This window comes from Mauremys reevesii, linkage group 10 (assembly GCF_016161935.1).
Source record: "Mauremys reevesii isolate NIE-2019 linkage group 10, ASM1616193v1, whole genome shotgun sequence".
Classification (NCBI taxonomy): domain Eukaryota; kingdom Metazoa; phylum Chordata; order Testudines; family Geoemydidae; genus Mauremys; species Mauremys reevesii.
Genome location: NC_052632.1, coordinates 50,704,851 through 50,726,246, shown reverse-complemented (window position 1 = coordinate 50,726,246; position 21,396 = coordinate 50,704,851). Strand labels below are relative to the sequence as shown.

General features: G+C 48.5%; 1 protein-coding gene across 2 annotated transcripts in view; it reads left to right on the top strand.

Moving 5' to 3' along the window:
- Window positions 1-6,570: 6,570 nt before the first annotated feature.
- CAPN15 (calpain 15) overlaps window positions 6,571-21,396 on the top strand; it is a 108,808-nt gene continuing 93,982 nt past the window's right edge. Inside the window, exon 1 of one of the 2 annotated variants that reach the window (XM_039491195.1) lies at window positions 6,571-6,797. The gene's annotated coding sequence lies outside the window, so the exon portion shown is untranslated. Of the gene's footprint in view, window positions 6,798-18,139; window positions 18,359-21,396 lie in introns of those variants that run through there. The other variant, XM_039491194.1, reaches the window with a different exon arrangement.

Sequence of the window (21,396 nt, the reverse complement as noted above, 5' to 3'; positions counted from 1 at the left end):
GAATAATCTTAAACCTGTGTCTATTGTGGGCAATGATTTGCCTGAGGAGGGTTGCTCCAAAGGTTTGTCTATGCAAAAAAGCAGTGTGTCTGGGAATGAAGTTTCTGAATGTCTGTCTGATGTCTCAGAAGGAAATCTGAAGTTAGATCAAGAGCAGAAAAATCTCATTGGGGAGGAAAATGTTTCTCAGGTTAAATCCCTAACTGAGGAAGGAGAGGGTAAATTTGTAATGGGTAATGGATTGGTGGCTAGTGCAGCTTGTAGAAGTAAACCTGAAATGGGTAACTGTGATTTGCTAAAAGTAGCTCAGTGTAGTGAAAAGAGCAGCAGCTTATCTGTTGGGAGAGGCAATGTGCCTGGTAGGGAAAGTTTGGAGGAGCCTAGGCAGCCTTGTGAGCTGATGGCTTTGTCTAATCAGCAGTTTGGGAAGGGAGGGATAGCGGAAGATGAGTGTCCATATCCCTTACCTGTTTCCTGTGTGGAGAAATGTGACAGTGGAGGGAATGTGCCTGTCTCTGTCAGGGGTATTGACTTGCCTATGAAGGAAGCTACCCCACTCTCCAAGCAGTTGTCTGTGAACAGCCCTGTGTGCTGGGACAAGGGAAGTGAAATCCCAAGCTGTGTGTCTGTTAAAGGAGAATGTGTCTCCGGCTCTTCTGTGTCTGTGAAGCAGACAGAAGGGGCCTTCCAGCCTGTGATGGTTGAGGGTAAGTCAGTTGTCTCGGAGTCGGTTGTAAATACAGCTAAAGCCCAGGAAGGGAATGGTCCTGAGTTTGTGTCTGCTGGGGAGAATGGCCCTGTAACTAGGTTGCATCCAGTTAGTGTCATAGCAAAATCCCAGAGAACAGACAATTCTGGTGCTTGTAGTTTGCCAGTTGCTAATGTGTGGTTGGAAAAGGGTGCAGCAACTCTGTCTGATCAGGGTGATACCCTAGCCAGGGCACAAGGAGAGCATGAAGGTGATTTAATGGTGTTACCTACTAACAGTTTGACAACTTCTAGCAAGAAGGAAAAGATTCCTGAACTTGTTCATGGCCAAGGGAAGGAGACTGCTTTTGACCTGTTATCTAGAAAGTCTGTAGGTGTGCCTAAAAGGGGATTGTGTAGAAATCCGCCTGTTGGGCCTGAGGTGATTCTGAATGTAAGTGAGACCCAGAAAGCGTCTGTGGTTGCTCAGGGAAGTGTTCCTTTAGAGCAAGCCCTAGGTGAAGAGGGGAAGGGCAGAATTTCTGAGAGGGGTGAATTGCTGCTTAGAGAAGCTCCTAGGGAAAGGAATCCTCATGGTAGCCTGTGCAAGCAGTTTACTGCAACTGAAGGGTGTAAAAGTGATTTAATCAAGAAAGTTTCAGTTCCTAACAACCAGAAATTTTCGGTTGTGAATGGATCCACTGACTTTCCTTTTGAGAGATCCAGTGTTGGCAGCTTTGAAAAGGTCTCAGGTGGAGTAGAAGCTGTTAAGGAAGTTGAGCAGCCCTATAACCACGAGGCTGTGTGTGGCCAGCTTGTTGGGGAGACAATGGTGTTGGGACAGAAATGCTTCCATGCTAAATCTGTAAGTGAGCAGTCTGTGCTTCAGGATCTGAGGACAGATTCAGTTACTGGTGTTTCAAAGCAGAACAGTTTTATGGCTGAATGCTTGAGGAGGCAGGGGAGAGCAAGCCAGCTCTCACCCTCAGACCCTTTGGATTTGTGTGGTATCTCTGTAAGACAAAGTCCAGCCTTGGAATCCATAGCAGCTAAGAAGTTAAAAGCTAGTGTCGGTGTTGATGCGAATTACTTGGCTGGCAAGGAGAAAAAAGACTTGCCAATATCTGTTAGCACAGAGGGCCCGCCCCATCAGCCAGTGAATTCTGTTAAGCAAGAGAAGTCAGGGTTTAATCCTGCAGGACAAGAAGGAAAGAGAAGACTGAATTTTGCAAAGGGAAGCCACAGGTTAACCCTAAAAGGCCCAAACTCCAATGGTATTGAGCCAAGGGTGTGGCATGACAAACATGTTTGTAAATGGACACTTGCAATCAATTTGTTGTTATTGCTAATGCTAAATTTTGTAACTAATGTGTTGCTATTGCCAAGAACTGTAACAATGTACAATGTGCCTAATCTTTTGGACAGTCCCTTAAACATGTTGAAAGGAATACATGAAAACACACTTTATGTTAAAGGGCCTTGCTATACTGATGTTTCACAGTTAATGCCTGTAAACAGTGTTGGAACTTTTCACAGGGGAAAATACATTCCAGACCTGATGTGCTGTATGAAAGGGGAAACTGAGGCACACTACCATATTGCTTTCATGGCTAAATGCCAAGAGTCCTGTACTGTGAACAACATCAATATCTACATTGGTTTAATGTTAATTGGGTTCAAAACATTGGCCAAAGCTGGTATGGATAAAGTAGCTGTTTTCTTTAGCTCTTGGCGAGATCACATGAAACATACAGGAACCATGCTGCAAAAGCTAACCAAGTTATACCTTAAGTTTGTAAAGAGATTCATTCATGTTATTGAACATGACTTTGATAAACCATTCCTCTAGTCCAACACTAGCTGTAGTGAGACAGACCAAAGGGGGCGGAGGGGGGCTCTTGGGATGCAGTCAGCGATGTTTTGTCATCCCTTCCTGCATCAATTTCGTTATTGATATAAATGGGGACCATATAGAACATGGGTTGCAACCAAGGTCCTGTAGTGGCACCAAATCTTAAGTGAAGGGGGTCATATAAGGTGTCTAAGACCAGGTTCTGGGTTGCTGGTTATGATTATGCTGTCTGTATGTCTGTATCATTTTGTAGTTGAAGTTATAAGTATTGGCTCTGTACTGTCTGTAGTTTGTATTATGCTCTGCTTCTGGGAAAGATCCCAGACAAGCTCATGTTAGCCCTGCCTAGCTGGCTTGATGGCCCATTAAGGGCCATCGGCTACACAATTGACCCATGGAGAGAAGGCAGACATGCCTTGTGACTCAGCAAAGTATGCAGGGACTGGCCCATGTGACTCCAGGCTCCATTTTGCTGTAATTTTCCACAGTGAAGACAAAGGGATTCTTACACCTGGAAAAGTCTATATAAGGCTAATGCCTCATCTCCATCTTGTCTTCAATCCTGCTTCTGACCTCTGGAGGGACTGTGCTACAAACTGAAGCTCTACACAAGGGACTGAATGACCCATCCCAGTGGGGGATGTATTCCAGAGACTCAATTTGAACCTGCAGTTTACTCCAGCACTGCTGCAAGCCTGAACTAAGAACTTTGCCATTGCTGTATGTAATTGATTCCATTTAACCAATTCTACCTCTCTTCTCTACCTTTTTCCCTTTGTAAATAAACCTTTAGATTTTAGATTCTAAAGGATTGGCAACAGCGTGATTTGTGGGTAAGATCTGATGTGTATATTGACCTGGGGCTGGGGCTTGGTCCTTTGGGATTGAGAGAATCTTTTTCTTTTATTGGGGTGTTGGTTTTCATAACCATTTATCCCCAGGATGAGTGCACTGGTGGTGATACTGGGAGACTGGAGTGTCTAAGGAAATTGCTTGTGTGACTTGTGGTTAGCCAGTGGGGTGAGACCAAAGTCCTTTTGTCTGGCTGGTTTGGTTTGCCTTAGAGGTGGAAAAACCCCAGCCTAGGGCTGTAACTGCCCTGTTTGAGCAATTGGTCCTGATTTGGCACTCTCAGTTGGGTCCCGCCAGAATCGCTCCGTCACAGGTTCTCAACCTTTTTCTTTCTGAGGCTCCCCCACCCCATGGTATAGAACAGAGGTGGCCAACCTGAGCCTGAGAAGGAGCCAGAATTTACCAATGTACATTGCCAAAGAGCCACAGTAATATGTCAGCAGCCCCCCTTCAGCTCTCCGCTCCCAGTGCCTCCCGCCTCCTGGCAGCTCCGCTGATCAGCGCCTCTCCCTGCCTCCCCGCACCTTGCTGTTTCTTGGCATTCAGGAGGCTCGGAGGGGGAGGGGGGAGGAGTGAGGGCACAGCAGGCTGAGTGGAGGGGGGGAGGGTTGGAGTCGGGGCAGGGCCTGTGGCAGAGTCAGGGGCTGAGCAGTGAGCAGAACCCTGGCACACTGGAAAGTTGGCTCCTGTAGCTCCAGCCCCAGAGTCAGTGCCTATACAAGGAGCCTCGTATTAACTTCTGAAGAGCCGCATGTGGCTCCGGAGCCACAGCTTGGTCACCCTTGCTAGAAACTCCATGGCCCAGCTGTGCCACAACAACTGTTTTTCTGCATATAAAAGCCAGGGCTGGCATTAGGGGGTAGCAAGGAGGGCAATTGCCTGGGATCCCATGCCACAGGGGGCATCGTGAAGCTAAGTTGCTCAGGCTTTGGCTTTGGCCCCAGGTGGTGGGGTTTGGGGCCCCAGGCTGCAGGCCTGCACAGCAGGGCTTTAGCTTTCTACCCTGGGCCCTAGCAAGTCTAACACCAGTCATGCTTGACAGACCCCTGAAACCTGCTCGTGGCTCCCCATGCGGCCCCGAACCCCTGGTTGAGAACCAGAGGCCTAGTGGTTTTAGCATGGAACCAAAGTTGAGGGGAAAGTCAGACAATTTGTGTTCTTTTCCCAGCTCTGCCTGTGACTTGCTGTGTGACCTTAGGCAAGTCCCCACCCTTCTGTGTGCCTCAGTTTCCCCATCTATAAATGGGGATAGTATTTCTCTCCAGGGGGCATTGTAAAGGTTAATGTGTGTAAATTGCTGACTATTAACCCATTTGAATTGGTAACATTGCAGCTAAAGGGAAAGGCAGGGTTGGCTGCAAGTGACAATTTTCTAATTTTTGTTCCCTGTGAAGTGCAGCAAATGCGAAGGTATTAAAATCAATAGAGGCTGTTGATCGCTCTTCCTGAGAGACTGGAGTGAGCGATGGATTGTTTGTCCCAAAGAGACTGGTGTGAGGGAGCTGGGGATGAGCTGAGAGAACCCTCTGTATGGTTCTAAGTGGATGTGATATAATTGATCATCTAAGAGGAGCTTCTGATCCCGAGTGGGCTGAGCTCAGACACAGCGCGTCTGTTCTCTCTGTTTTACATAAAGCTGGAATAAACAACTAGTTTTGCTTCCATTTCATAAATCCCCTAGGTGTAGTGAGGTGGCTAGGTCTTTGTTGGGGACCACTGCCCCACCCCCTGTGCAGTCCTTCAGATTCGTGCAGCATGGTACACCCTGGGTCTGCTTTCGCACCTCCTTTGCACCCATGTAAATCGCTGCCCATTGTGCAGGGCAGTGGCGAATCGGGCTGGTTGTCTCTGAAAAGTGCCAGCCATTTACAAAGCACTTTGCAGAAACAGAAAGGCACAGCCCCTGCACCTAAGAGCTTCCAGTTGGAATTAGGCAAATGCAGGGAGTGAAGATGGGAGCAAAGGAATGGGATGAATGGGTTACGGTTAATTTAAGAAAAAGGGCCTGATCCTGGCATGCTAAGGCAAATTTGTGCCACAACATTAAATTTGGTTTAGCCAGCTGTCTGGTGGATTCACCTGGCATAGGAAATCTCCAGATTGCATGCAGCTCATGTGTCAGCTCCAGTGGCCCCCATCTGTAGCCCAGGAGAAATGGGGAATGGCTAGGAGTGCTGCTGCACTTTGGCTGTCCTAGATTACTGGAACAGCTCTTTGCAGCTGGTGCAATTTAGAGCAGTCCTGAGGCTGCTCTAAGCTGGTCCTTAGGACCAGAGAGTCATAAAGGTCACTTACTGCCCATGTGTTGGCTGGCTCCGAGCTGCACTGGGGCAGTGCGGCTGGTGTGGGGCCCACTGTGGAGCTGCATCATGTTGTGACTGTAGCTTTTGCAATACTTGTTAAAAGTCAGACTCCAGGGGGACAAGAGGTGGGGGTAGAGAGCCCAGCAGTGGAGTCTGGCAGTGCAAGGCCCTAGGTGAGGAACTGGGAAGGGAAGGTGGGCAAGAGGCTGAGTGGGGCAGGAACTCCCCATAGATCTGTATCAAAACAACTGAATAAAGCTGCAGGATCAGTTGCACCAGCAGTGACCTCCTGCATCTGCTTAACCGTCCCCATGGTTGTGATTTCCCACATTTCTGACTCCTGTTTGGGTGGGTGGCCATGCAAGCTATCTCATTTCCCTGCATTCTGTGCGGTGGAAATGGAATCAGTGAGGTATCCATACAGGGCCGGTGCTTCCATTAGGCGACCCTAGGCAGTCGCCTAGGGCACCAAGATTCGGGGGGCGGCATTTTGTGCTGTTAGGGAAAAGTGATGACCCCCCGCAATGCTTTAGGCCTTTTTGCAAAGCTATGAAACTTAAGAGCTTCAGCCCTTCTGTACAAAGGGCATGTGGGGGCAGAAAGATGTGGACAGGGCCCCAAAAAGAGGAACTGGAATTGGATAAAGGGGAACCAGGAGATCTGTTAAGTTACAACAGCTGAGCTTGCTTTCGGGACTACAGAAAAGGTGTTAGTACTGTCAAACCACAAACTTGGCTAGGGATAACAATAACAGGAAAAACCGTATATGGAAAACTAATTACGGTATTAAGCTTGCTCTTGATTAACGTTGTATTCCAAATAAGGCAATTGAAAATGTATCGAGCGCGTTATGTGCTTGCGGTTTTAGCCTTTATAAGCTTGGTAAAATTTGTGGAGAGCAGTTTGCCTCTTGCGTGGGGCCATGCTGACTCTTACTGCATATATGCTTGTATAAAAAAGGAGGCTCAGGCTGTCTGATCTAAAATCAACCATGTGGTCAATTTTTCACAACAATTTGGGGGCTCGTCCGGGATCCACAGATGACTTCCCCAGACCGGAGGACCGCGGGCAGTCTCCCACCACGCCCTGGGCCCATCTGAAAGGTAAGAGACCTTTTGAAATCTCTATCGTGGGTTGTTGGTGGAGGACTGACCCATAGGCTCAGGGTTTGGGTGAGTTATAAGCTGGATCTGAACCTTTTTGTTATCAGACATGCCTGATGTCTTTTTGGCCTTGTTGTTGGAATTCCGTATTGGGTCCCGTGTGGTATCGGGATTGGCATTCCACAGAGGTCCCGTGTGGTATCAGGATCTGGTTCCCCGGGAAGAGCCATGGGAAGTGGCTGGGTAGGCCTTGGTCCAGCTCCTATCGGTCCATAGGTCTTGGTCCAGCTGTGATTGGCTGGATCCTGTCTTCCGCCCTGACGGCTGTGTCGGGATTTTGATTTACGTGCCTGTACGTGAGTGAAGGTCGTAAGATCGGTGTGAGTGATGGTTGTGGGAAGATGCCCTGAGCCTCCTGCGAAGCTAACAAGCTCATGACCAGGAGTGCCTCAAAAGCAAGCCCCACAACCACACCTTAGAAAGGTCGTGAGGACCTTGACTGGGACTAGGTCTCCTCTGAATGGCATGCCCGGCGAGGAACCTGTCCAGGTCTAGGCATGTGTGACCCTATCCTCTTATCCTTCACCCTAACCTCTTCCCTTTCCCTTCCGCTGCCTAGGGCAGTCTGAGAGCCACCGACGGGTCCTAGCATCTTAGCGCGGGTGTAGATAGTCATGGAGCCACTGATGGGTCCAAGCACCCCAGTTCAGGTGTAGATAGCCATGGCAACCTGAAACAAACATCTCTTGAGCGAAAGTGTGTTGATTGAAAATGGGGACCGGAGGGTCAAAGGGCATCCCAGTCCTGCCAAAAGGCACACCTGCTGCTTATATGTATTCAAACTATGGCCAGTCAACATGTAAATACTTAAAGAAATGGAATTGGTATACCAGGGATGATCCGAAACTGCAGTTTCCTCTGGAAGGAAGCTTCGACCTTGACAAGATTGTACACCTCAGGGGTGCACTCCTTGTCAACGCCGTGCCTCAAGAGCAATTTGATGTGTATTTTAATCGGTATGAAGAAAAAGAAAAATGGTACCGCACAATTAAAAGAGATAAATCCTTTCCAATTCCTGTGTTGTGAAGGTTGTTTTGTGTCTGTCATAGGTTCGGGGCGGGAACCCCTCCCCCTGAGGTAGGAGCCACTATGGACCCTGGGGAAGTGAGTCACCCCGGCGTGGCCCTAAAGATAAGGTTGGCCAAGGCTCCCATCAGCAATAGGCAGACAGTGGAGGGGCCATAAAACTAGCTGCCAGTAATTGGAGCTAAAAGCCCGTAGTGTGCCAGTGCTTGCAGTGAATGAGTGAGGGCTGCAGGGTCCCTTTCTCTTATTTTCCCCCCAGGAGCCTTAAGCTCCCTCCCCCACTCGGAGAGAGGGAAAGCCCCGGGAAACCGCCCGCCAACTCAGAGGCAGCAGAGTAACCGACACCGTTCTCTTTAAGACGGGCTGGTGCTCTGTGCTGAAGGAAGGCGTGTGGGGACCACAGTGTCTTTCTTCCCTGACCCCTTCCTGAACCGACCCTGTGACCGAGTTCCTGTCCCCGATTATCCCACTTGGAGCCTTGGGCTCCCTCCCCTGCTCAGAGAGAGGGTGAGTCCCAGGAATCCGCCCACCATCCCAGAGATACGAGGGTTGCTGACACCGTTCTCTTGAAGACGGGCCGGTGCTCTTCACCAGAAGGGGGTGTGCGGGGACCGCACCTTTATGTCCAAACCTTTTGGTGTGAATGCTGGAATGATTGAGAGTTACACCTCGACTGATGGTGACAGGAGGCGAAAGGGCACACGGTAAATGTGGTGTGTTTTGTTGTACGTTTTGTCCACTGTGCTAGCCTGTCTGTTAAGTGTTTTATATTTAGCCCTTTGAGGATGCCTGTCAGCTGGGTTGTAATTGTCTGCCAGGTATCCATAATGGGGGCAAGGGGGAATCTAAGCAGATTCCCATGCCAGAGAAGGGCACTCCTGTCACGTACATGTACTCAAATTATAGTCCTAGGAACTAGGCAGAAAGCTGCTGCCCAGCCCCCACCGGCCCCAAGGGTAAGGAATATCAAGTGCCCTAAGTATTAAAAGCCCTTACATGTATCCCTCAAACAGTGTCTCCCCATACTGAGGACATGTTCCCCTTGCGCCAATTCCCAGGCATTGGTGCTTCGGGTCAGGAGACCTTGGTGTCTGTGCATGCACCTTGGTCTCCCACAGAACTGTATAATTTAATTAATTTGGAAAAGTGAATGTCCCTACTGCCCTGGCTTCTCCACAAGCGGTAGAGGTGGGCAACGTTCTTGTGCCCCACCCCGTCTCTTTACCTCTGACCGTTTGTCGGTCCTCTGTCTAACTATTATGCTTTCCTCCTCAGTTCTTGTTTACTTGATGATCTTTTGGGAAAAGATTTGCTTTGTAAATTAAATTGTACAATCTGCTGTACCCCAAATGGTGTGTATCTGGATGTGCCTGATCCAACTCACAATGAGGTCCTGGCAGTTTTTCAGAAGGACACTCTAAAGGAGAAGACCGACCCCAGCCCTTCCTCATTGCAACAGGAACTGCTGGTTAAGGTCTCTCCCTCCCTGTGGGCATTGTGAGCCGATCATGCCAACCAGGTTGGGTGCATTGGGTCTGCCCAACGCATTAAGATTTGCCTAAACCCAGCAAGACCACTTCCAAAAATGCAGTGGAACCGTCTCTCAAACTAGACCGAGGAAGGAATTTAAACTGTAATTACCTTCTTAATTCAAGAAGTCATTGTTTCTATGGTCAGTAAGTGTGACTTCCCTATTTTACTGTGCTGTTCATGCTGTTGTTCTCCCTATCTTTCCCGTTGTCTGTAGCCCTGCTACTATCCTTTCTTACAATGCACCGGTGCTGAGGGGTTGTTACCACCGCAAGGGAAGATTGTATTAAGTCCGGACATAGAGAAAATGTTATTATTAAATAAGATGCATCTAGATGTAATGTGTGTATGTAAATAGGTGTGTATAAATAGATAAAGGGGGGTTAATCAAAAAGCCCACCCTCCTTGCTAAATTGGTAGTGAAACAATGCCTGTGCCCATGAAAAGAAATAATGCAGCAAGTAAAAAGGATTGGGCCCAAACAAGCAGGCAACCGCAGTTTTAGGAAGTTAAAAGAAAGAAAGTTAAACATTAACTCTGTAGTTATTGGAGGGAATTAAGCAGTAAAACTATGTACAAATGTTAGAAGGTGTTATGAAAAGAAAAATCTTGGTTTCTTTGGGAATGTCTGTAAATAATCAGCAAAAGGTTATTTAAGTAAAATCATTTGACTATGAAAAAGTTAGTCAAATTTGCTAAAGAACACTCTTGGTGTGTACAATCTTTGTTTTATAATAAATTGGTGTTTGGGGGTTGTAAAACCAAAAAAAACTTTTGCCAAACAAAAAGAAACTAGTGTTTAATTAAAAAAAAAACAAAAAAAAACCACACAAAAAAAACAGAGTTGTGGTTGCAACAGGGCTGTCAAAGCCAGGAGAATGGTAAAAAAAATTAAATCTGTTTTGGTAACAAATAGCAGATAGAAGCTGTAGTGAGTACCCCACACTAAGCCTTAAGGTGGCTCTGTGTAATCAACGGTCACATTGCCAAAGGGAAGCCAAAATGGATTGTGTTTTCCATTTCAAATCAATGTGTATTTAAAAGCAGAAGTTAAAAGGTAGAAGCCATTAAAGCCTGGCCTGCCTATAAAACAAAAACAGGAAAATATGAGGAGTAATTTGAGTAATTCCTCAGTTTTGCCTGCAATCAGTAAGGGTATTTATAAAGAAAGAAATATTCAGATTGATTTTATTCAAATGTTTAAATGTTGTAATTGTAAGTATGTGTTCGTTTTAGTAATGTATTTCCTTGTAAAAAGGCAAATGCCAAAACTGTTGTAAAACTTTGGCATACCTGTGAGTAGCAACAGTGATTGTGAACCTAATTGTACTGGACAAATTATAACAAGTTATGTGCAGCTTCACAGATCCAGTATGGCCAAATGCCCTTTGAGTGCCACTCCCAATTGAAAAACCGTACTCAGCCCTCATAAAATTTCTACCAGGGCACCCAATGCAACTACCGACAGTGCCCTGCTGGCTTTGGCTCAAATGGACATTCATTTAATAAATAACACAATGCTTAATTATTGCCAGGGACTAATGAAATGTGTTAGGTCTTTTTATATACAGTAGCTCTGCTGCTTGCTGAAACCAGAAGACTGGGTCTACATGGAGGTCCACCAGTGAGGAACTGCCCTGGCCCCATGCTGAAAGACCCTTATCAAATCCTGTTAATTACCAACACCGCTGTGAAGTGCCAAGAATTGACTACCTGCCCATGTTTCTCACTGTAATGGCTCTCCGACTGATGATCGGTCTATCTTTCCTTCGGGCGTTGTTGCTCCTTCTGGACAGCAGGAGTGAAGGACAAGGTAAAAGAGCTGGTAACCTCTCCTTTGTCTGCTGACAGACCCACTGAGCCTTTGAATTTTGCTAAGAAAACAACCTGTCCACCTGAGGACATAATAAAGCCTCCAAGCAAGCAAGGAGATTGTGCTAGTAACCTCTCCCTTGCTGCCTCACTGCCGGACAGCTAAGTGAATTAAGACTACGAAATCTCGAAGAATAGCTTGCAGAAGCTAGCCAAAACTACCTGAAAATGAAACTTTTAATGTTCCTCAGCCTCTCCTCCTTAACGAACTTAGGGTGGGATGGGAAAGTAATATTTTTCTAAATCTTAGCCAGTCAGTAGCCTCACTAGTAAATAATCAAACGTATACCCAAAGAGTCTGTTCTGCCACTGGAGATTTTACCTGTACTGAAAATTATTCCTGTAACTAATAATTTAACCTGTGCCATTCGGCTAGCACAGCAAAGGAACTGGGTTTCCCCTAGAGAGAAAAAAGTAAAAGAAACTTGGCTGAACACTTGTGGGATGGGGCTAATGGCGCAGCTGCAATTTGGAATATCTACAAATATCAACAGCATGATGAAAAATTAGGCCAATTGGAAAAGGCCGCCGGTCTTATTACTGGGGCGCAGATAAGCCAAGTACAGGCTGGAGTGGGTGAATTGCATGTTATCTCCTCCCTTAGTTCCCTGACCCAAGACTTACTGAGAAAAAATGATCTTAAGTACTGCTGAGGCTGGAAAGGCATTGCAGTGGGATCAGGCCTGTTCTGAGGTGCAGGATTTTTTGAATGACCAGCTAATGGACATTCGGAGTGATCTTGAGCACCAGGCTTGGCCCACCGCCCTTACAGATGCTTCAGGCGTGCCATCTGATTTGTGGCCCTGGAGGCACCCTTGGAAATTCTCTGGGTGGAAATGCTGGTGCTCACAGTGCTCCTTCCAGGCCTACGGGCCGGTTAAGGGAGTGTGGGCTCCCACATATTGAATCCTCCCAGGTCCTTGGGGGGATGTATGTGGGATTGGGTAATCCACCTGGATGTATGGGAGGTAAGGCCACTCAATATGCCTAACCGCTTTTTAATTGGCGCCCCGGAAATAACACCCGACATTTGGATAGGGCTAGGCAACCAGTGGATGTACTGGCCACTGGAACCCCCTCAGCTCCAGTGTATATGGAAACTGAAGCTGGGGGAAATTGTCACTGTTAATGACCGTATTTGCTGGGAGGGTTACGGACAAATAACCACCATTACGAAACAGCCACTTTTCCAAGCTAAAGATAGCTGTGTTTATGTCAATGCTACTATATTATGAGATGTACACTTTAATCTGGCCACTGGTACAGGTAACCATGTCATTTACTGGCCTGCTGATAAAACCGTACAGGTGGCCCTCTGGTTTCGGGTACCCTTTAATTGAACTGCACTTGTACCCAATCGGTTCCATAATTTGCTCTCGCTATTATCGGAGGTCCAACAGATCTCTGAGTTACAGGGGCAAATTCATCAGCTCCAAAACATATACCAAACCGAGAAAAATGCCTTTCAGACAGCCTATAGAGTCTCAACCCGGTGTACCAAGTATGATGCCTTATGCTTTGTAACCAAAACCCTCCAACAGCCCCAACCCCACTGCTTTATTGTATGGGGGGCAATACTAACCCTTTTATTAATCAGTGTGGGATTTTGCTATTGTTGCTGCAAAAGATGTTTCCCCTGCTGTGCACCCACTTTGAAAATTGCCTCAGAACAGGTGGCACTAATCCCTCTTAGAGAGTTGAACTGCAAATCGCCGGAGCCACAACCTTATGAGGAAATGCGAATTGCGGACGGGGAGCAGGCAACAATTAAGGAAATTAATAATTTGATGAACATCGAAGTGTAGATTGGAATGGTGCCAATAGGGCATCAAAGGAGGGAAATGTTAGGGAAAAGTGATGACCCCCCCCAATGCTTTAGGCCTTTTTGCAAAGCTATGAAACTTAAGAGCTTCAGCTAGGCTTGCTTTTCTGTACCAAAGGCATGCAGGGGCAGAAAGATATGGTCAGGGCCCCAAAAAGAGGAACTGGAATTGGATAAAGGGGAACCAGGAGATCTGTTAAGTTACAACAGCTGAGCTTGCTTTTGGGACTACAGAAAAGGTGTTAGAACTGTCAAACCACAATCTTGGCTAGGGATAACAATAACAGGAAAAACCGTATATGGAAAACTAATTATTAAGCTTGCTCTTGATTAACATTGTATTCCAAATAAGGCAATTGAAAATGTATCGAGCACATTACGTGCTTGCGGTTTTAGCCTTTATAAGCTTGGTAAAATTTGTGGAGAGCAGTTTGCCTCTTGCGTGGGACCATGCTGACTCTCCCTGCATATATGCTTGTATAAAATAAAGGAGCCTCAAGCTGTCTGATCTAAAATCAACCGTGTGGTCAATTTTCCACAACAGTGCGCTCCCCACAGGGCGCACGGGAGCTTCCGGTTCCGCTCCCGTCACACCGCCGAAGAAGGACCCTCCACCAACGTGCCGTGGAAAGCAGCGGCAGGCAATTGAGCAGCTCAATGACTGCCGCTGTCGCCTGCGGCATTTGGGCGGAGGGTCCTTCTTCGGCGGCGCGATGGGAGTGGAACCGGAAGCTCCCGTGTGCCCCGTGGGGAGCGCACAAAATACTGCCCCCCGAATTCTGCCTAGGGTGCCAGAAGCTCTGGCGCCACTCCTGTATCCATACACCCAGGATCTGTTTCCTGGTGGAGCAATAATTAGCTGTTCCTCCCTCTCCTAGTGTGCTGATGCTTTCCCTGACTTGTGCAGTTTGGGGACTGTCCTGCTCTGTCTGGCCTCAGCCTCCCTAACCACAGGCAGGTGGTAGGAAGGTGGGTGGCAGCGTCTTGGCCATTAAACCAATCTGGGGTGGAAAGAAAAAAACTATCAGCTAGCTCTCACCTAGTTTTTGGAGGCCAGTTATACCGATTGGTGTGTGTGAGAGATAGAAGTCTAAATTCCCTCCCCCCACGCAGAACACAAACATGCTCCACCTGACAGTGCCCCTCCTCCTAGCTGACGAGAATGGGACACAGCTTCATCAGTGCAGTTCCAAGCCCCAGCCCCAGGGTGCATTCCACCGGCTGGGGTCTGTGTGCTACCATGAGCTTGAGAGATCAGGCTGGACACGGGGCTGTGAATGCAGATTCTTCAAGGGGCCAACTGTTCTGTTAGGCACACAGGATCTTATACACAGAAATAGAGGGACTTAAAATTAAATGAACCCAAACTATTCAGCCATCAGTAGCTTAGGGTCCCCCTGGCAGAGATTCCTATTAAAGGGGCCCATGTTAAGTCAGTTTAGGGCCCAAATTGAAATGGGGACAAATAAATAAACCAATCCCAGTCTCTGACAAAATCTATCCTTATCTGAAAGGGTTTCTATGGGTCTCTCTAAAAGACAACCTCAAAGGGGTAGGGATGGAGTGTACGGGGATGGCTTTGGGTGGACTTCTTGGGGATTTGACCCTTCAGTTAAATGTGGGGGTAGGGAGGATTTTCTTGGAGGGGTGGGATGTGTTTTTTTTTAATTTGGATTTTTATGCCTTGTGCTTGGTGGGGTGGGGCAGAACATTAGGAGCAGGAAACTGACTATAAACTGAAATGTAACTGACTGGTTTAGTTTCACTGGCCAAGGGGGCGAAAGTGTAAAAGGGAAACAAAGGGTGACCAGGCCATAACCAGGAAACGTGTCCCTTTCCCTGTAAGGCTCCACTATTTGCAAGCCTAAAGATAATGTTACCCCGAATAAGTGACTGTCCTTTGTTGTTTAACAAACATTGATTTCTCTCCTGGTTCTGAATCCAGCTGAATTAACAAAGCTGTTTTTGTTTGAACAACAACAATTTATCTAATGTCGTATTGTGCCAAGTCATCTTACTTAGCGGATCAGCATCTGGGAATAATGATTTCCACTTTAATTTCGGTGACAAAATAAGAACAGCGACTCACTACCATTTTGGTAGGTCCTTCAAAAATACTGGCTATTTCTCTTAATTTCTCTGCAATAAACTGGTTGATTTAAATAGAACAAGGGAAGGGGAAGTGATGTAGATATTTAGAATGAGGAGGATTTTCACATTTACGTTTCACAGATCATAGGGCACTTTAAAAGGTGAAAATTGAGGCCTAAATTGTTGGAAAGTCTTTGTGTGTAATTTAATTGAACACAGTGACATACCAAGTGGAGTCTAGTACACGACTTTGAAGGCAGTTGGCTTCACAGGTAAAGGTATAGCCCACCTTCCCAGATGTAGCATTTTGGGTGGGATTTACCTATGATAATCTTGCTTGCATGCTGTGTATGGTTTCCATTGACAGTTCAAGCTGGTTCAGTGGTTAGAGCAGGGGACTGAATGCCAGCATTCTAATCTAAGGGCTAATCTACACTAGCAATGTTAAAGCGCTGCCACAGCAGCACTTTAACGTGGCTTGTGTAGTTGTGGCAGACCACTGGGAGGGAGCGCCCAGTGCTCTGAAAAACCCACCTCCACGAGGGGCGTAGCTCCCAGTGCTGGTGCATAGTCTACATTGGCACTTTACAGTACTGAATCTTGCATTGCTCGGGGGTGGTGGGTTTCACACCCGAGCGAGAAAGTTGCAGTGCTGTAAAGTGCCTGTGTAGACAAGCCCTAAGTGTAGCTACCTCATCGAAAATGCCTATCACTGCAGTGTCAAAGGCTCCAACCCTTGTGCATTGACAATGCTTGCAATTTTATCACAAGTCTCCATATTTGGTGTCTTCTTGAAGCGCTCCTGCAGCTCCTTGGTGCTTCTAGAGTCAGGTGACTGTGAGAATCTAAGCTATCCTTTTTTAAAAAGGAAGTTTCTAGCCTTCACAGTTGTGGAGAAAAGCTTGAAAACATGACCCTTACAGGCTCAAAAGACAGAACGCAAATAAAAAGAACGCATATTTATTTCTAAAAAAAAGTCTCATGACTTTTTGAAGGGCCTGACTTGTGATGTTTGAATGCCTGGAGCTGGCACGACTGAGCTCATTGCAAAAGTGGGGCCGAAATACAGAGAATCTTGGATTCTGCTAAGAAATTGCTCTGGCCTTGGGCAAGTTGCTTACCTTTTCTGTAAATAAAAATTGGATAACAACTTTCAGCTCCCTGGCAGGAGGTAGTCTGTAAAGTGCTTTGGAATCTGATTAAAGATGCAGCAAAGTTGCAAAGTCTTATTATTTTGCATTGATTTTTTTCAAAGTATAAACTGCATGCAAAGCGGAGGCTCTTGCCTTGGGACAGGATTGAATTGGGCCCCTCCTGGCACTCCATTGTTTTTTCCTGACTCCACACAGTCCAATGAATTGAGGAGAGAATTTCTACAGCTTCCTGTCTTAAACTGTGGTCCAGGTGCTGTGTTCCAGCCCAGAGGTAGCTGCACTTCAGCAGTGAATTAAGTGATTCCTCTAGGTATTGGGTGTGGGTTGCGTTGAAAGGCAGCATGGTCTAGTGGTTATGAGACTTGGCGCTAGGACTCCTGAGTCCCATTGTTGGTTCTGACACTCCCTGTGCATTGGCTCTCTCCAGCTGTAGAATGGGGGTGAGGGATGCCTAACTTTGTAAAGCCCTTGGAGCTATGCAGGTGGAATGGGCTAGGCTAGTGCTGAGTGTCTGGGATTTCAGGTGCTGTAGAAGTGTAGGGTCACATCTGGCTCAGCATCTGCGATGCAGTCAGGGTGACTAGGCCATAACCGGGACACGTGTCCAGGGCCGCCCAGAGGGGGGGCAAGAGGGGCAATTTGCCCCAGGCCCCGAGCCCCACAGGGGCCCCCACGAGAGTTTTTCGGAGCCCCTGGAGCGGGGTCCCTCACTCGCTCCGGGGGGCCCGGAAAACTCTTGCGGGGCCGGGCGCAGGAGCTTCTTCGCTCCCTGTCTTCACTGGCGGGGGGTTCTTCCGCCCCAGAAGGACCCCCCGCTGGCGAATTACCGCCGAAGACGGAGCGGGACCCGCCGCCGAAGGTCAGCTCGGTCTTCGGCGGTAATTCGGCGGCGGGGGGGCCCTTCCCTTCCAGGACCTGCCGGCGAAGTGTCCCAAAGACCCGGGGGCCCCCGCCGCCGAATTACCGCCGAAGTCCGGGCTGCACTTCGGCGGCGGGTCCCGCTTCGGCGGTAATTCGGCGGCGGGGGGGAGGGGGGCCCGCCGCGGGTCTTCGGGGCAGGGCCCCCCGCCGCCAAAGACCCCGGGCCCCCGGAATCCTCTGGGCGGCCCTGCACGTGTCCCTTTCCCCCGGCACAGTTATGCAGCCACCGCTGCCACCTTCTCTCCTTCCCTGCCTGTTCCTCATCCCAGGACCCCCCCGCCCCCCGAACCCCCCTCTGTGCTGGCGATTCCCCAGTGCAAGTCGCTCTGCTGCTGCACCTCAGCCCTGGTGTCTGGGGTCAGCGCCCAATGGCTCCATCGCCGGACCCCCTGTGATCGGGGCGAGCCGGCTCCAAGGGCCGCGTGGGCGCTGAGCCGCCGGACTCTGCAGCGCCCACTGCCGGCGGTGGGCGGCGCTGCAGGCCGCTCGTGGCCAACTGCGGGCGGCAGCAGCCCCAGGTGAGTGCACGGGGACGGGCTAGGAAGCGGCATACCAAGCGCAGAGCACCATGGGACTTGTAGTTCCCACCTTCGAGTCCCTCTGCCCTCCGGCCCCCATTCTCGCGCCTCATCCCCAGTACCTCAGGCCAATGGACCGCCCCGGTCAGAAGGCCTCCCTGGATTCGGCGCTGTAGCCGCGGCCTCAACACACCCACTGTCAGGGGTGTCAGTGTGCCCGAAGGGACTACAATTCCCACAATGCTTCGCTTTCCCCACCGGCTTCCGCTCCGGCTTCGCAAAGCCCCCCGGGGCTTGTAGTCTCCCTGAGCGATTCACCGCGGCTCTTACGCTGTTTCCGCGACGTAGCCCCTTTGGTCCTCTATAGGTCGCTGCGCTGCGGAGTTGGCGTAAGGCCGGGTTTCTGGACTCCTGGGCAGGCTCTGCTTGAGCTTCTCATTGAAGGGAGAGGAAACAGTTTCCGAAGCAGCTGGGAGCCGTGAAGGGAGGGGGTCAAAGTTACTCTGCCCGGGGGAAAGTGAGGGGCCCGGGGGACGCGAGCAGCAGCCCAGCCGCCTCTCGCCAAAGGTAAGTGCCACCCGCGGGGGAGGGGCGCAGGGGCCGGGGAGCCCCTCTCCATGGAGCGGGGAGGGCGAGGGGCCGGGGAGCCCCTTCTGTGGAGCCGGCCCGAGGATCCCCCTGTGGAGCCGGGCGGGAGGGACGACGAGGCGCTAGGGAGCCCCCCACTCCATGGAGCCAGGCGGTGCAGTCCCCGCTCCTCAGGGAGCCGGGCGAGTTTGGAGGGTGGGCAAGGGTGGGGGCAGGGAGTTCTCTCCCCAGGGAGCTTCCTACAGCTGGAAAAGGGGGATCCTTTCTGTAAAACCATTGGCTAAAAGGAGGGAGTGGTCAGCAAATGGGGGGCAGCCCGTCTACAGCCTATCGAGCTTGCTGAGCCCAGCTATAAAAGGGGGGGTCCCCCAGCATTCCTACCCAGGTAGGAATAACCAGGAGAGAAGAGTGGAGCTGTATCTTGCTCTGAGCCTATCTAGGAGTGCCCCCCCGCATGTCTAACTGGGAATGGAGAGTGAAGGGAAAAGGGGGGTGTGTGTGTAGGTATGTGTGTAGGGGGTGGGTGGGTAGTCCTGTTCTGGCTGAGAATGGGTCCAGTGGGTGTAGGGGGCAGTGGTATAGCTGGGGTGTCAGGTTGGATCATTATAGACAGGACAATAGAGACTCTCTCCTCTTGTTGAAATAAGGTAAAAGCTAAATGAACTGGGAGAGAGGAGGTTTCAGGATGAGTGAGATGTTTGCTGCTTGAAACCCGCTGACTCTCTTAATCACCCTCTCAGAAGCATTTTAAAGCCCTCTGGAAGGTTGGGACTGAAAATCTTGGCTTTCGTTGGCTGTTTCTAATTCACACTCAACTGATACCTTGTCAGGCCCCGTGGTTTTTGTGCTTTTTATTCCTCAGGGTATTTTGCTGTGCTTTGTTCCGCCTCTTGTAAATAACAACCACTCCCTTACCTGCCCAACCTCACCTGTCACTGCTCAGGGACCTGGCCCTGATGTGCTGTGTAGTAAGGGGAGTGCTCTTTGTAACAAACCACAAGGTAGGCAGAGCCACTGGGCTCTCTTCTACTAACACCTGGTCACCTTGCATGAAGAGGAATTTTTAGCTGGATTGGCAAAGTAGATCCATTCTGAAAGCTGGACTGTCTCAGATCGGTGGGAAGAGCTTCTTAATAGCCAGGATAAAATATGGATTAGAAAATCTGGATGCAGTCCTATATAGGAATATAGTCCAGTAAATATGGAATCAACAGGCAGCATGGCTGAGGTTGTAATTATTGTCCATAATAGTGCATATGATGAGCCTAAAATTATGCCTATCCCCTTAATATCTCTGACTTTATTTAAAATTGGAGCCAGGTTGCTTAAAAAAAAGATGCCATGGAACCTTAGTGAATCCCTCCTACTATAATTAATTTATTTATTAATGCTTTGTACTTCTGCGGTGCATTCCAGTCCCTGAGTGCATCAGAAACAGGGATGAATTTAGCCTCCCAATCTCACTGAGAAATGGGGAAGTATTGTTCATGTCAGGTTATATCAAGGAAATGGAAATACAGTGTAGTTAAATGACTGCCTGGAGGTTGAACAGTGAATCTGTGGCAGAGCTAGGAAAAGAACCCAGAAATCTTGCCTCCCACTTGTGTGATCTAACCGCTAGAACAGGACTCCTGTCACTATCTGAAGCAGGGTCATGTGTTCAAGTGTTTAGGTGCTATTGCCTGTTTGTTGTATCCACCTGTTGTCACCTGTCTCTCACTGTAAGCTCTTCAGGGATCTAGAACAGTCTCTGTGACCCCTCGGTGTTACTGTACTACAAATAAGACTTAAATACATCACTGTAAGTCTGATACAGGGCATGTAATGGGCTCTTTCCTCTAACCAAAGCCTCTGTTATTTAAATAACTTTCATATGCCCTTCTTGCATTCAGACAATTGAGTTTTACGTTTCCTCCACCTTGCTAAGCCTGAAAGCAAATTCCATGGAATGATTGTCCTGTTATACTAACTGGTAGACAAGATTACACATGTGTGTTTAAAAATGCCTTTTTTTTTAAATTTCTACAACAGGAGAATACATTTGTGCTTGATATTCTGTAGGCTTTTCTCCACGATATGCGCTAGTGCCTGTGCATAGCCAAACATAATGAATGGTTTTCCTTAATGTACCTACTGCACATGCACAGGGATGTTATCCACTGATGGTGGGAGATAGTAATGGTTTGTTCAGGAGTTACCAGAGGCCCTGCTATTAATGTGCTGAGACTTAAGGCTAGGTTGGGCAAAGTGTAGACCACAGCTGCCTTTTAATACAGACTGGGTGGCCCCAAGAGTCTTAAGCATCCTAGAATACAATGCTACTTATTAATCTGAGTGACCAGATCACAGTGTAGCAGTGCATGTTGGGACCTGTAGTTCCTAGGGGTTGCCTGTTGTGTTAAAGGCAAATCTGGTTGCCATCTGTTCATTGTATGCATTAGGTGTGGCGTTTTGTAAATGGTAACAGAAATCTGTAAGGCCAGGAAATCATTCGCCTTTCATCTTGAGACATGCTGGGGACCAGCTGCACTGAGTCTGCTGGATGACTTCCTTTGCTGCTGCATTGTGGGACCCACTGGCACGATAAACAGCAGTAATCAATTAGCTCATGTCTGAGCGTGATCCCGCATCGTTCAAGCCAATGGGAGTTTTCCCATTGACTGACATGGGACCAGGATCGAGTCCAGTTTGTGATGTTAAGAGATCAAAAGTCTAGTAGCGTACTGGGCAAAGTGATTTGCATCACCCAGCTTCATTTGGGATGTAAACGTTACCCTGTATTGAACTGATATGTGGAATCCCTGAGTACATATGAGATCCTAATGATCCTTATGAGTAAAAGTCTCATGCTTCACTCAACCTCTGTCAGAGCCTCAATCTCTTGCCTTTTGGGACACAAGGGATGGCCCACGGTCCCCCACCACTTCCCAGATGTTTGGGGGCTGAGAGGCCTTTGATTGCAGTCGTAGGTTTTTATGTATTTGTATGTGTGTTCGGGGGTGTCAATTCATTGGGGT